We start from the raw sequence: 14357 nt of genomic DNA, 5'->3' as shown, positions 1-14357 counted from the left end.
AGGGTGGAGTCTCCTGCCCTAGCATTCCCCTACACTGGGGCTTCAAGCTTCCACAGAACCAAGGGTCTCTCCTACCTTTGATGCCAGACAAGGTCATCCTCTGCTACATATGCACCTGGAGCCATGGGTTCCTCCATGTGTACTCTTTGGTTGGTGGTTTAGTCCCTGGGAGCTCTGGGCGATCTTGTTGGTGAATATTGTTGTTCTTCCTATGCGGTTGCAATCCCCTTCAGCTACGGTTTTTTCTCTCTTGCCCAGAAGCTTGCCCAGAAGCTTATCAGGCAGGGTGAAGGTTTGGAACAATCAGCGTTTATTGAACCAGGAGAAGAGAGTTACTTGCAAAAGAAAAAACTTTTACACAAGCAAATATACATAAACTCGCACACATTCATACACAAATCCATGAACACATATTCATACTTCCTCATGCATTCCAGTTGGGTCAATCTACATACTTATATCATAATTACATACTTACACACACACATCCATAGTTACATGTGCATATGGAGCAAAAGACCAAGTGTTAGTGCAGAAAGAACTCACTCATTCTGCATGAAAACTGAGCTACAATCTTTATTGTATAGGGAAAGAAAAAGCTCTACTGTTTTATGACTAAATGAATTAAACTCAAGTCTGTAAAGAAAAAAACAAACACTCTTTCCTCTTTAGTAAAATTAAGCCTGTCTCGCTGGTAAGAAAAGATCTGTTCTATCCCACACCTGTCTGCTCTTTCGGCTCTCTCTGCAGCTTCTTATTTGGCCCTCTTTCTTTCTGCATTCTGCATACTGAAGTTTTAATTTCTTAGTTCCCTTTTAACTTCTAAGTTACTCTACTCTGTTGTCCTTCTCCTTCCTTCTCTTAATCTTGCTCTCCTCTCCTGCTCTGATGTAATAATGTCATGTAATATAATTATTCCTAGTTTTTTTTGTATATTTTCTTGGGGAATAGTTTGCATGTTTTTCAAGCATTTTTTTTTCTACAAAAGCTCACTAAAAGTTCAAACATAAATTCAAATCATAATTGAATTGAAGTTTAAGACTTCTTATTCAATTATGAATCCAAACTTCTTATTCAATTATGAATGTTTACATATGTTTTCATTAAAACTAGTTATCTAGCTAGAAATCCATTATCTGTCATTAGCTCTACAGGTTCATTGAGAGTGAAAACATGTAATTCTTGTGACTAAGTTATCATTGAAGTTTTGTATAGATAAACCCAGTCAATATTTTATCTTCTGTCCTTGCACTTACAATAAATCATTAGCTCCCTCTTATGACCGAGCTTTGGTTAATTGTTTTCCATCTTCTTGTAAACGTGCTCTAAGTTGTAAATGCCAGCTTTCTACCTCAGAAGCAATTAATTTATGAAATATGAAAACTATTAGAGTTCTAATTGTAGTTTTCATATCAGAGAGGGCTTAAATGGTAGTTTTATTAAAAGGACTTAATGATTATTAGTAGAATGTTAGGAATTCTTATAGGGTTATCATTAAGAATTAAACATCTATTTGTCTATATAGCATCAGTACAAGGCAGTATGTTTTCATTGATATGCAGAAATGTCCTCAAAAGGGTAAGTTAACACCTAGGGGTTGTTATATTTAATGATAATAGGAAAAGCATATTAATAGCAGGAAGAAATCTTTCCTAACACATAGTCTCTTCAGCCTTACCTAGAAGGTTTCATCCTCCATTGTTTTACAGTCCACAGTGAAACTATCACAGGAAGATCACCTGCTAGTTTTAGCCTCTCCTAGAGGGTTCCTGTCAAATATGTAATCATAAGTATAACTAATATAGTGACATGGCACGGGTCAGCTTTGGTGGCTTACAGGATTCCTGGCAGGAGGTAAGGAGTGAGCGCATAGTAAGTCAGGTGCAGTGATCAAGGGAATCTTTCAGCTCTGACTAGCAATCAGGTTGCTTGTTTAATTATTCTGCTTTCACAGAACAAAGATTATTGTATAGGGACAATTCAATAATCAGACTAAAGATGATCCAAGAAGTACCGCTTATATCATTTTACCAAATGCTTGTTTGAATTTTCGTCACAAGTCTGGAGTCACAAGTGCAGTGACAATTAGAAAGTACAAATATAACAAATTTCAACTTTATCACCAACCCTATAACTCAAATTTAAAGAGTCTGAAAAAGGTCTCTACCAAAGCAAACACATTTATTATATGACAGTCTGCTTTAGGCTAGGATTTTTTCCAGTTTATAAGGATTGCAGACAAGGAAAAAATATTTGAATGATTCATGAATAACAAATACTAATACCTAAGTCCTTTTATTTATATTCTTTATCACTTATGCTTTTGAGAAGAAAAAGTTATTTAATCAATCTATCTTATTTGCTGAGTTTCTTTCCCTCAGGGGCATATTCTTCATGGCACCCTGTCTTTACACTACATTTTCAGAAAGCTCTAAGTCTATTGTGAAAAGAGGCATTGGATATGTTGGCATTTCTTCTGGCCAGTCAGAGCTTGTTAACTATCACAAAGTTTACCCTGTTCCAATTTTACTGTTCGAGTTTGCTTTGTCTCATAAAGGAATCCCTAGCATCTTTGTGTTTATCTGTTCTTATCAAAATCCACAGGGCATAAGGAAGAACACTTCTAAACAGGGCCAGATAAAGGTATTGCCTTAAGAGCAGAAGGGATAGTAAGTTTAGGACTTTCCTAAAAAGACTCAGACATAATTCTCTCAGGAAGAGACATGAAATGAATCATAATGCAGAATGTCCCCAAATATGCAGTACACAGAGACCAAAATCTAAAAGTGAGGGACAGAATGACAGCAATTGCAGCATTTGTTTGGACTGGAACAGTGTCAAACAGCTTTGCTGGCTTCTCGACTTTCACAATTTTCAGTGGATATGGCTGTGCATCATACTTATTTTGAAAGTTAAATCTGTGGGTCCAATACAAACAGTATATCTGGAAACTGACAAGGTGATTCAACATCCTCTTCTTATTTTGAACATATATACTTGAAATTTTCATTCAATTTTAATGAACAAAAGAATTAGGCAGGTTGCTATGGTATTGTCCAGCTTTGGCTATAACTTAAGATTTACATTTATACTTCCTGAATTCTGAGAGTCCAGGAGCATACCACTAGGTTTACCTATGTATCACACAAAGTGTAGCAGCCCCTACATTGTGATTTTAATCTAATAGTCAGTATATAAGCACACACATTTCCTTCCCTCCACCTTTTACAGGATATAATTAGATGCATTTTCACTCAAGAGCACAGCACAGAAAGAAATTATAGGTCCCATTAAATGTATGCTTATGAGTACATGACTATGTGCATTTAGATCACTTATTTAAGAACCTTTTGGGCCAGAAACAAAAAGCATTTAAACTCACAATGTCATAATTTACATCAAATTAAAATGATATGATATTTGTGATGAGGTATTAATATCTTCAGTGTATTCTAGTTTGCTCAGATGTCCACTAGAAGCACTTTGAGCCAAGAGATGAGGCACCTGATTCCTGCCACTATCCCAAATCTGCTCTTAGGGTTCCAGTTCTTATTGAGAAAACCCAAGTACCTTAGAGGGTCCCCATGTCAGACAAGGTTATAAGTAGGTGACAGGGTGGTAACTGTAAAGAAGGTTGGGACTAAACTGAATTTTACAGTTGAAAGGATAGAACCAAATGTGCCTCCCGAACAACAACAACAACAGAGTTAGTAAAATTATTCCTAAAGATACTTTATGATACTCATGCATCAGTGCCTAGTCCAATTCTCATCAGAGAGGCTTCATCCATCAACTGATGCAGAGACCCACAGCCAAATATTAGGTGGAGCACAGGAAATTCTGCAAAGCAGGGGCGAAGAAGAATTATAAGTGCCAGCAGGGAAGATGGCTCACAGAAAAGTCTAAGCAGAGCTCATAGGTGCTCAGAGATTGAAGTTACCATCATGGAGAAACATGGACCTGTGCTAGGTCCTCTCAATGTGTGTTATAGTTAGGTAGTTCCAATGAGATTCCTGACAGTGGAAGTGCTGGATGACTAACTCTTTGGCCTTTCTTGGGACCGTTTTCCGACTTCTGGTTTGACTTATCCTGCCTTGATATGAAATCTGGTTGCTTTAAAACTTACCATAGCTATATTTTAGAAGTCTTCACTTACTTCGATAGACATTGCTGTGCTGTATTGTACATCTCATGAGGAGTGCTGAATGTTTATACAACACATTGGTTATTATATCATGGATTAATGAAAACACAAACGACTACAATCAAGGACTACAGACTTTCCTATGGGGAATCATGTCACAATGAAATGATGTTTTAAGCTGAGAAGGAGGAATAGTGTTAGGAAACTCAATCACTGCAGAGTGTATTTTAAAACTGCAGTTCATTGATTGATGGCACATATTAATCTTTTTTTTAATTGAAAGATTCATTTATTTATTTAATGTATATGAGTACACTGTAGCTGTCTTCAAACATATCAGAAAAAAAAATCATCTAATCCCATTACAGATGGTTGTGAGCCACCAATGTGGTTGCTGGGATTTGAACTCAGTACTTCTGGAAGAGTAGTCAGTGCTCTTAACCTCTGAGCCATCTCTCCAGTCCCCGGCACATAATAATCTTTCAAAGAAATTAGATTCTGAGTACCGATGTTGGCATGCAGGCCCTTGTTAGTGTAATTCCAGGGAATCTGAATTCATTTGCATATACTTACACATAGACACATATACATAAATGAATAAAATCCTCTTTATGAAAAACAGAATTTCAGTATAAAATTAGAAGTCTCATTTGTATGTATATGTGTGTGTGTGTGTGTGTTTCAGCCACACTTAAAGTCTCAGAACTGAAACAAAATCTAGATACATTGTTTGCTATAATGTTTCCCACTTGACCTCTAGTTCCATTCAACTAGAATGTTTTTCTCCATCCAAAACTTCTTGTATTCACTGAACACATTCCTGCAGGGGGGTCTGGATTCTACTTAGTCATTAGTCTTATCAAGTAGGCTATATTTATACATTGTCTACGTATCTCTAAAATTTCCAAATTTCTGCAGAACCATTCCAAAAATTAAGAATTGCAACTTCACATTAAATAGCATAAAGAAACAATGATTTTTTTCACTCATGGTTTCAGAGGGCTCACTTCAAGATTGATAGGCCCTGTTCACATTGGCACAACATCGTGTTAGTGAGAGACTCTGGACAGGAAAGATCCGCATAGAACATTCTTCTAATGTAACAAGTACCATGTTCACAATTAGTGGCTATGGCACTCTAGAGAATTGTGAATCTAAAAGTTTAATAGCCAAAAGAGATTTATGAACTATATAATACCCAGAATACATTGGAAAGTTTCAAAAGAATTGACTGGAAGAATGGGACAATATAACCACACAATCATTGGAACAGACTAAGAAAGGTAGGTTTTGCATACAGAGGAATACATCACACCCAGGCACAGGAGTACATGTTTTGTAGGATGGGTAGATTACATAAAATTTGGCTAAGGTGAGGTTTGTAGAAAGAGAAGAGTTAATAGGTACTCAAATTATTATATTAGCTATAACATAATAATTAATATATAATAAATAGTATTAGCATAATACTACATTTGGCAGATATTTTATACTATGTGAAAAATGAGCAAATAGAATGAGTTACATAAGTATTCTGAGTTACTGATAAGTTACTATTATTTTAGACATATAGTACTTAATGATGCTTATAGTAGATGATGTGAATCTTGTTATTCTTCTGTAATTTTAGAGACTCTTTGTGCTGTTGAGTACAAGATGCTCTGTAAATTAGTAGATGACCAGTTACTGGAGCAATCAGGTTTGTGCCTGAAATTGCAAAGTATATAATTTTGAAAAATAAATGGAGCCTGGGTGAGATTAAAACACTACAATTCCGAAAATACTACACCACAGGAAAGAAAATAGATAAAACCAGGTTTATCTTATACTATCACAAAAAAAAAAACATTGAAATTGAACATGTGGTGGGGGTCAGTTGAAGATAAACATCTAAGAGGTCATTGAGTTAGGGGTTTTGATAAATAACCTAATACAATTCTAAGAAATGGAGACCGCTTCTCTCAAGAATGCACTGACCACGCTGATTTAGAGGTTTAGCAGCTACAAAGAAAAACAATGGCAATAAAGTCATCCAAAACAAACCTGTTCCCAGGAAGATAAAAAAATAATAATAGCATTTTTAAAATGCAAAAGAGACAGACAGACAACGTTTTGTGTAGCAATAACACCACTCAAACTTCCAGATGTCTTTTCAGTACCCATTTGGACATAAAACCAAGAACATAACATACAAAGTAGTCAAGGAACCCTAGGTTTCCCACTGTAACTTTTCCTGTACTGGAACTTGATCCTCCTGACTTAGCCTGTTAAGTGCTGGTGTTATAAGCATGTTCCAAAACTTAGGTTTCAAATATGTTTTAAATCCAATAGAAAACAAGGCAAAAGCTGGATTGTAAACAAAACAGAATGGAGTTTAGATTTCAGAAATATGTTAAACTGTGTTCTTAGACATAGTCTTTATTTGCTTTATTAGCTTGTTATGTGAAGCAGGTTGACACCTAAGAAGAAAGACAAAATATTCGGCTATAAAAGCTGTTCTATTGACAGTTCATAAGAAAAGAAAATTGTAGTGAGAAATAACATGATGGTGATAAGTGATAGCCCAGAAGAGTTCCTGACAGAAAGGCTGAGATGTTTAATCATCCTGAGCTGCTTTTGAGGCTTCTGCCAAAACCTTGCCAGCAGGATTGAGATGTCTGTCAAGACCCCGGTGAGCCAAGTAGAATCACCACAGCCCTGTTTCTGTCAGAGACGATCTCCACACAGGAGTTGTTTTAGTTCTGTAAAATTGGGTCTTGTGTTATCTATAGAACATGCAGAATCTGTTCACCATGACTTCTGTGGGGGGAAAATGATTGCTGGCAAGTCAGAAAAGTGAAGGAAAATATTTCTTTATTCTTAATATGAACAGAGTCAGAATCTTACTACTGACCAAGGTAGATTGCTTGACAATAATATCAGAAACCATTAAGCTTTAGATAAAGCTAGGATAATTTGGATTTAGAGTACAAAGGCAATGTTCCCATGACATATAAACAATCTTAATTTAGTCTGGTTAGGATGAAGGAAATCTCATTTCTTGTTCAATTAACAATTTGAAGATAAGCTATTAGACTTCTCTCAAAAATGAATTTTAATCTGTGTGATAACTTCCTATTGCTTCTGTAAAACTATTCATTCAGCATATTATTACCCCTGAAACAATTGTCTTATAATTTTGTGAGCTGTGAATTTGTCACAGGTCTTTCTGCAATAAGATCGGGGATCAGATGAGCTCTCTTTTGGTCTAGAGATTGTGGGAAAGGAATTGCTTGTGTAGGGTACAGCTATTTGCTCTGATGGTCATAGCTTCCCCTTATTATAAAGATCTAAGATTCACCTACATTATTTCCACCTCCTTAATGACCCTAAGTAACTGAGCTGTTACTGTAGGGTGGTAACCGATTGAGGGGGTGACTGTGTAGGGGAGAGTCCTGAAGAGAAGAACCTGTTCATTTTGGCAAAGCCATAAAGAACTAGTCTTGTCATTGCTTCTATTTACAGTTTTCAATCACTCTAATATAGTCTTATATGATACAATAATTACATGCCTAAAAAATTCAAACATTTATGTAATACAGATAAAGGAAATTACGTTAAGTCAAACCCCAAACATTACACTATAGATAATTGTTTCAGAAGGCCTTGGAACTTTATGCCATGTATTCTGCAAGTAACTTTCAAATTTTGTCATTTGTGTCTGAAACAGAGAAAGATTTACAGGCAAGAGTTGCTACTTTTCCCTTCCAAGTGTTCACATTCACAAGTTTCACAAAGCCTACACCAATTTTTCCCCAACCATGTGTGTCTTTCATGCTTCTGATTTAAAATATTTCTTTCCTGGACTAAAAATCATCACAAGGAACCAAGTGAGTGACAGAGTGACAGAGTGACAGAGCGTGCTACTGCAACACTAGGAAGTGAGAGTGACAGAGTGTGCTACTACAACACTGGCAGTGTGTGCTACTACAAAACTACAAAGAAGCAAGTGAGAGTGACAGAGTGTGCTTCTACAACACTAGGGCAGACTGAATATTAGGAAAGGACCATGGATTGTCTCACACGCAGATGTGCACACATTTATTTCATGCCTGCATTAGTAACTTTTCTACTGCTGTGACAAAATCAACTTTTTTTTAAAATTTTTTTATTTTTTATTTATTTTTTTTAAATTTTTAATATTTTTTATTACATATTTTCCTCAATTACATTACCAATGCTATCCCAAAAGTCCCCCATAGCGCCCCCCACTTCCCTACCCACCCATTCCCATTCTTTTGGCCCTGGCATTCCCCTATATTGGGGCATATAAAGTTTGCAAGTCCAATGGGCCTCTCTTTCCAGTGATGGCCGACTAGGCCATCTTTCAATACATATGCAGCTAGAGACGAGAACTCCGGGGTACTGCTTAGTACATCATGTTGTTCCAACTATAGGGTTGCAGATCCCTTTAGCTCCTTGGGTACTTTCTCTAGCTTCTCCATTGGGAGCCCTGTGATACATCCAATAGCTGACTGTGAGCATCCACTCCTGTGTTTGCTAGGCCCCGGCATCATCTCACAAGAGACAGCTATATTTGGGTCCTTTCAGCAAAATCTTGCTAGTGTATGCAATGGTGTCAGCGTTTAGAAGCTGATTATGGGATGGATCCCTGGATACGGCAGTTTCTAAATGGTCCATCCTTTCATCACAGCTCCGAACTTTGTCTATGTAACTCCTTCCCTGGGTGTTTTGTTCCCAATTCTAAGAAGGGGCACAGTGTCCACACTTTGGTCTTCATTCTTCTTGAGTTTCATGCGTTTAGCAAATTGTATCTTATATCTTGGTTATCCTAAGTTTTGGGCTAATATCCACTTATCAGTGAATACATATTGTGTGAGTTCTTTTGTGATTGTGTTACCTCACTCAAGATGATGCCCTCCAGGTCCATCCATTTGGCTAGGAATTTCATAAATTCATTCTTTTTAATACCTGAGTAGTACTCCATTGTGTAAATGTACCATAATTTCTGTATCCATTCCTCTGTTGAGGGACATCTGGGTTCTTTCCAGCTTCTGGCTATTATAAATAGGGCTGCTATGAACATAGTGGAGCATGTGTCCTTCTTACCGGTTGGGACATCTTCTGGATATATGCCCAGGAGAGGTATTGCTGGATCCTCCGGTAGTACTATGTCCAATTTTCTGAGGAACCGCCAGACTGATTTCCAGAGTGGTTGTACAAGCTTGCAATTTCACCAACAATGGAGGAGTGTTCCTCTTTCTCCACATCCTTGCCAGCATCTGCTGTCACCTAAATTTTTTATCTTAGCCATTCTGACTGGTGTGAGGTGGAATCTCAGGGTTGTTTTGATTTGCATTTCCCTGATGATTAAGGATGTTGAACATTTTTTCAGGTGCTTCTCTGCCACTCAGTATTCCTCAGGTGAGAATTCTTTGTTCAGTTCTGAGTCCCATTTTTTAATGCGGTTATTTGACTTTATGGAGTCCACCTTTTGAGTTCTTTATATATATATATATTGGATATTAGTGACTTATGTGATTTAGGATAGGTGAAGATCCTTTCCCAATCTCTTGGTGGTTTTTTTGTCTTATTGATGGTGTCTTTTGCCTTGCAGAAGCTTTGGAGTTTCATGAGGACCCACTTGTCAATTCTCGATCTTACAGCACAAGCCATTACTGTTCTATTCAAGAATTTTTCCCCTGTGCCCATATCTTCAAGGCTTTTCCCCACTTTCTCCTCTATAAGTTTCAGTGTCTCTGGTTTTATGTGAAGTTCCTTGATCCACTTAGACTTGACCTTAGTACAAGGAGATAGGAATGGATCAATTCGCATTCTTCTACATGTTAACAACCAGTTGTGCCAGCACCATTTGTTGAAAATGCTGTCTTTCTTCCACTGGATGTTTTTAGCTCCCTTGTCGAAGATCAAGTGACCGTAGGTGTGTGGGTTCATTTCTGGGTCTTCAATTCTATTCCATTGGTCTATTTGTCTGTCACTATACCAGTACCATGCAGTTTTTATCACAATTGCTCTGTAGTAGAGCTTTAGGTCCGGCATGGTGATTCCACCAGAGGTTCTTTTATCCTTGAGAAGAGTTTTTGCTATCCTAGGTTTTTTGTTATTCCAGATGAATTTGCAGATTGCACTTTCTAATTCGTTGAAGAATTGATTTGGAATTTTGATGGGGATTGCATTGAATCTGTAGATTGCTTTTGGCAAGATAGCCATTTTTACAATGTTGATCCTGCCAATCCATGAGCATGGGAGATCTTTCCATCTTCTGAGATCTTCTAGAATTTCTTTCTTCAGAGACTTGAAGTTTTTATTATACAGATCTTTCACTTCCTTAGTTAGAGTCACGCCAAGATATTTTATATTATTTGTGACTATTGAGAAAGGTGTTGTTTCTCTAATTTCTTTCTCAGCCTGTTTATTCTTTGTGTAGAGAAAGGCCATTGATTTGTTTGAGTTAATTTTATATCCAGCTACTTCACCGAAGCTGTTTATCAGGTTTAGGAGTTCTCTGGTGGAATTTTTAGGGTCACTTATATATACTATCATATCATCTGCAAAAAGTGATATTTTGACTTCATTTTTTCCAATTTGTATCCCTTTAATCTCCTTTTGTTGTCAAATTGCTCTGGCTAGGACTTCAAGTACAATGTTGAATAGGTATGGAGAAAGTGGACAGCCTTGCCTAGTCCCTGATTTTAGAGGGATTGCTTCAAGCTTCTCACCATTTACTTTGATGTTGGCTACTGGTTTGCTGTAGATTGCTTTTATCATGTTTAGGTATGGGCCTTGAATTCCTGATCTTTCCAAGACTTTTATCATGAATGGGTGTTGGATCTTGTCAAATGCTTTTTCCTCATCTAACGAGATGACCATGTGGTTTTTGTCTTTGAGTTTGTTTATATACTGGATTATGTTGATGGATTTCCCTATATTGAACCATCCCTGCATCCCTGGGGTGAAACCTACTTGGTCAGGATGGATGATTGTTTTGATGTGTTCTTGGATTCTGTTAGCAAGAACTTAATTGAGGATTTTTGCATCATTATTCATAAGGGATATTGGTCTGAAGTTTTCAATCTTTGTTGGGTCTTTTTGTGGTTTAGGTATCAGAGTAATTGTGGCTTCATAGAATGAGTTGGGTAGAGTACCTTCTGTTTCTATTTTGTGGAATAGTTTGTGAAGAACTGGGATTAGATCTTCTTTGAAGGTCTGATAGAACTCTGCACTAAACCCATCTGGTCCTGGGCTTTTTTTGGTTGGGAGACTATTAATGACTGCTTCTATTTCTTTGGGGGATATAGGGCTGTTTAGATCATTAACCTGATCTTGATTCAACTTTGGTACCTGGTATCTGTCTAGGAACTTCTCCATTTCATCCAGGTTCTCCAGTTTTGTTGAGTATAGCCTTTGGTAGAAGGATCTGATGGTGTTTTGGATGTCTTCAGGATCTGTTGTTATGTCTACTTTTCATTTCTGATTTTGTTAATTAAGATGCTTTCCCTGTGCCCTCTAGTAAGTCTGGCTAAGGGTTTATCTATCTTGTTGATTTTCTCAAAGAACCAGCTCCTTGATTGGTTGATTCTTTGAATAGTTCTTCTTGTTTCCACTTGGTTGATTTCAAACCTGAGTTTGATTATTTCCTGCTGTCTACTCCTCTTGGGTGAATTTGCTTCCTTTTGTTCTAGTGCTTTTAGGTATGTTGCCAAGATGCTAATGTGTGCTCTCTCTAGTTCCTTTTGAAGGCACTCAGAGCTATGAGTTTTCCTCTTAGAAATGCTTTCATTGCGTCCCATAAGTTTGGGTATGTTGTGGCTTCATTTTAATTGAACTCTAAAAAGTCCTTAATTTCTTTCTTTATTCCTTCCTTGACCAAGGTATCATTGAGAAGAGTGTTGTTCAGTTTCCACGTGAAGGTTGGCTTTCTATTATTTATTTTGTTATTGAAGATCAGCCTTAGTCCATGGTGATCTGATAGGATGCATGGGACAATTTCAATATTTTTGTATCTGTTGAGGCCTGTTTTGTGACCAATTATGTGTTCAATTTTGGAGAAGGTACCATGAGGTGCTGAGAAGAAGGTATATCCTTTTGTTTTAGGATAGAATGTTCTGTAGATATCTGCCAGATCCATTTGATTCATAACTTCTGTTAGTTTCACTGTGTCCCTGTTTTGTTTCTGTTTCCATGATCTGTCCATTGGTGAAAGTGGTGTGTTGAAGTCTCCCACTATTATTGTATGAGGTGCAATGTGTGCCTTGAGATTTACTAAAGTTTCTTTAATGAATGTGGCTGCCTTTGTATTTGGAGCATAGATATTCAGGATTGATAGTTCCTCTTGGAGGATTTTACCTTTGATGAGTATGAAGTGTCCCTCCCTGTCTTTTTTAATGACTTTGGGTTGGAAGTCAATCTTATCAGATATTAGAATGGCTACTCCAGCTTGTTTCTTCCTACCATTTGCTTGGAAAATTGTTTTCCAGCCTTTCATTCTGAGGTAGTGTCTGTCTTTTTCTCTGAAATGAGTTTCCTGTAAGCAGCAAAATGTTGGGACTTGTTTGTGTAGCCAGTTTGTTAGTCTATGTGTCTTTATCAGGGAGTTGAGTCCATTGATATTAAGAGATATTAAGGAAAAGTAATTGTTGTTTCCTGTTATTTTTGTTGTTAAAGTTGGCATTCTGTTCTTGTGGCTGTCTTCTTTTAGGTTTGTTGAGGGATTACCTTCTTGATGTTTCTAGGGCGTGGTTCCTGTCCTTGTATTGGTTTTTTTGTTATTATCCTTTGAAGGGCTGGATTCGTGGAGAGATAATGTGTGAATTTGGTTTTGTCGTGGAATACTTTGGTTTCTCCATCTATGATAATTGAGAATTTGGCTGGGTATAGTAGCCTGGGCTGGAATTTGTGTTCTCTTAGTGTCTGTATAACATGTGTCAGGATCTTCTGGCTTTCATAGACTCTGGTGAAAAGTCTGGTGTAATTCTGATAGGCCTGCCTTTATATGTTACTTGGCCTTTTTCTCTTACTGCTTTTAGTATTCTATCTTTATTTAGAGCATTTGTTGTTCTGATTATTATGTGTCGGGAGGTATTTCTTTTCTGGTCCAGTCTATTTGGAGTTATGTAGGCTTCTTGTATGTTCATAGGCATCTCTTTCTTTAGATTTGGGAAGTTTTCTTCTATAATTTTGTTGAAGATGTTTGCTGGTCCTTTGAGTTGAAAATCTTCATTCTCATCCACTCCTATTATCCGTAGGTTTGGTCTTCTCATTGTGTCCTGTATTTCTTGGATGTTTTGAGTTAGGATCTTTTTGCGTTTTACATTTTCCTTGATTGTTGTGCTGATGTTCTCTATGGAATCTTCTGCACCTGAGATTCTCTCTTCCATCTCTTGTATTCTGTTGCTGATGCTGGTATCTATGGTTCCAGATTTCTTTCCTAGGGTTTCTATCTCCAGTGTTGCCTCATTTTGGGTTTTCTTTATTGTGTCTACTTCCCTTTTTAGGTCTAGTATGGTTTTGTTCATTTCCATCATCTGTTTGGATGTGTTTTCCTGTTTTTCTTTAAGGACTTCTACCTGTTTGATTGTGTTATCCTATTTTTCTTTAAGGATTTGTAACTCTTTAGCAGTGTTCTCCTGCCATTCTTTAAGGGATTTTTGTGCTTCCTCTTTAATGTCTTCTACCTGTTTACCAGTGTTCCTTTGTATTTCTTTAAGTGTGTTATTAAAGTCCTTCTTGATGTCCTCTACCATCATCATGAGATATGCTTTTAGATCCGGGTCTAGCTTTTCCGGTGTGTTGGGGTGCCCTGGACTGGGCGAAGTGGGAGTGCTGGGTTCTGATGATGGAGAGTGGTCTTGGTTTCTGTTAGTAAAATTATTATGTTTACCTTTCGCCATCTGGTAATCTCTGGGGTTAGTTGTTATCCTTGTCACTATTTAAAGATTGGAGCAGACTCTGTGTTCCACTCACTGGAGGTCTCAAAATCCTGTGGTGGGTGTCGTGGGTAGCTGGCGGGTGTTAGCCGACCCTGAGCTCTAGCTACCCAGGTGCTGCTCAGGCCGGAAGAGGCCTGTGACCCTACTCAGGTCGGTTTTTTGTTTCCCTAACTAATGCTGTCTCAGGTCCCGTGCGCAATTGGATTGGAGCAGAAGCTGTGTTCCACTCACCAGAAGTCTTAAGATCCTGTGGCGGGTGTTGT

Source organism: Mus caroli, unplaced genomic scaffold (assembly GCF_978045245.1).
Source record: "Mus caroli unplaced genomic scaffold, Mus_caroli_1 scaffold_3, whole genome shotgun sequence".
Classification (NCBI taxonomy): Eukaryota; Metazoa; Chordata; class Mammalia; order Rodentia; family Muridae; genus Mus; species Mus caroli.
Note: the sequence above shows the minus strand (reverse complement) of the source record.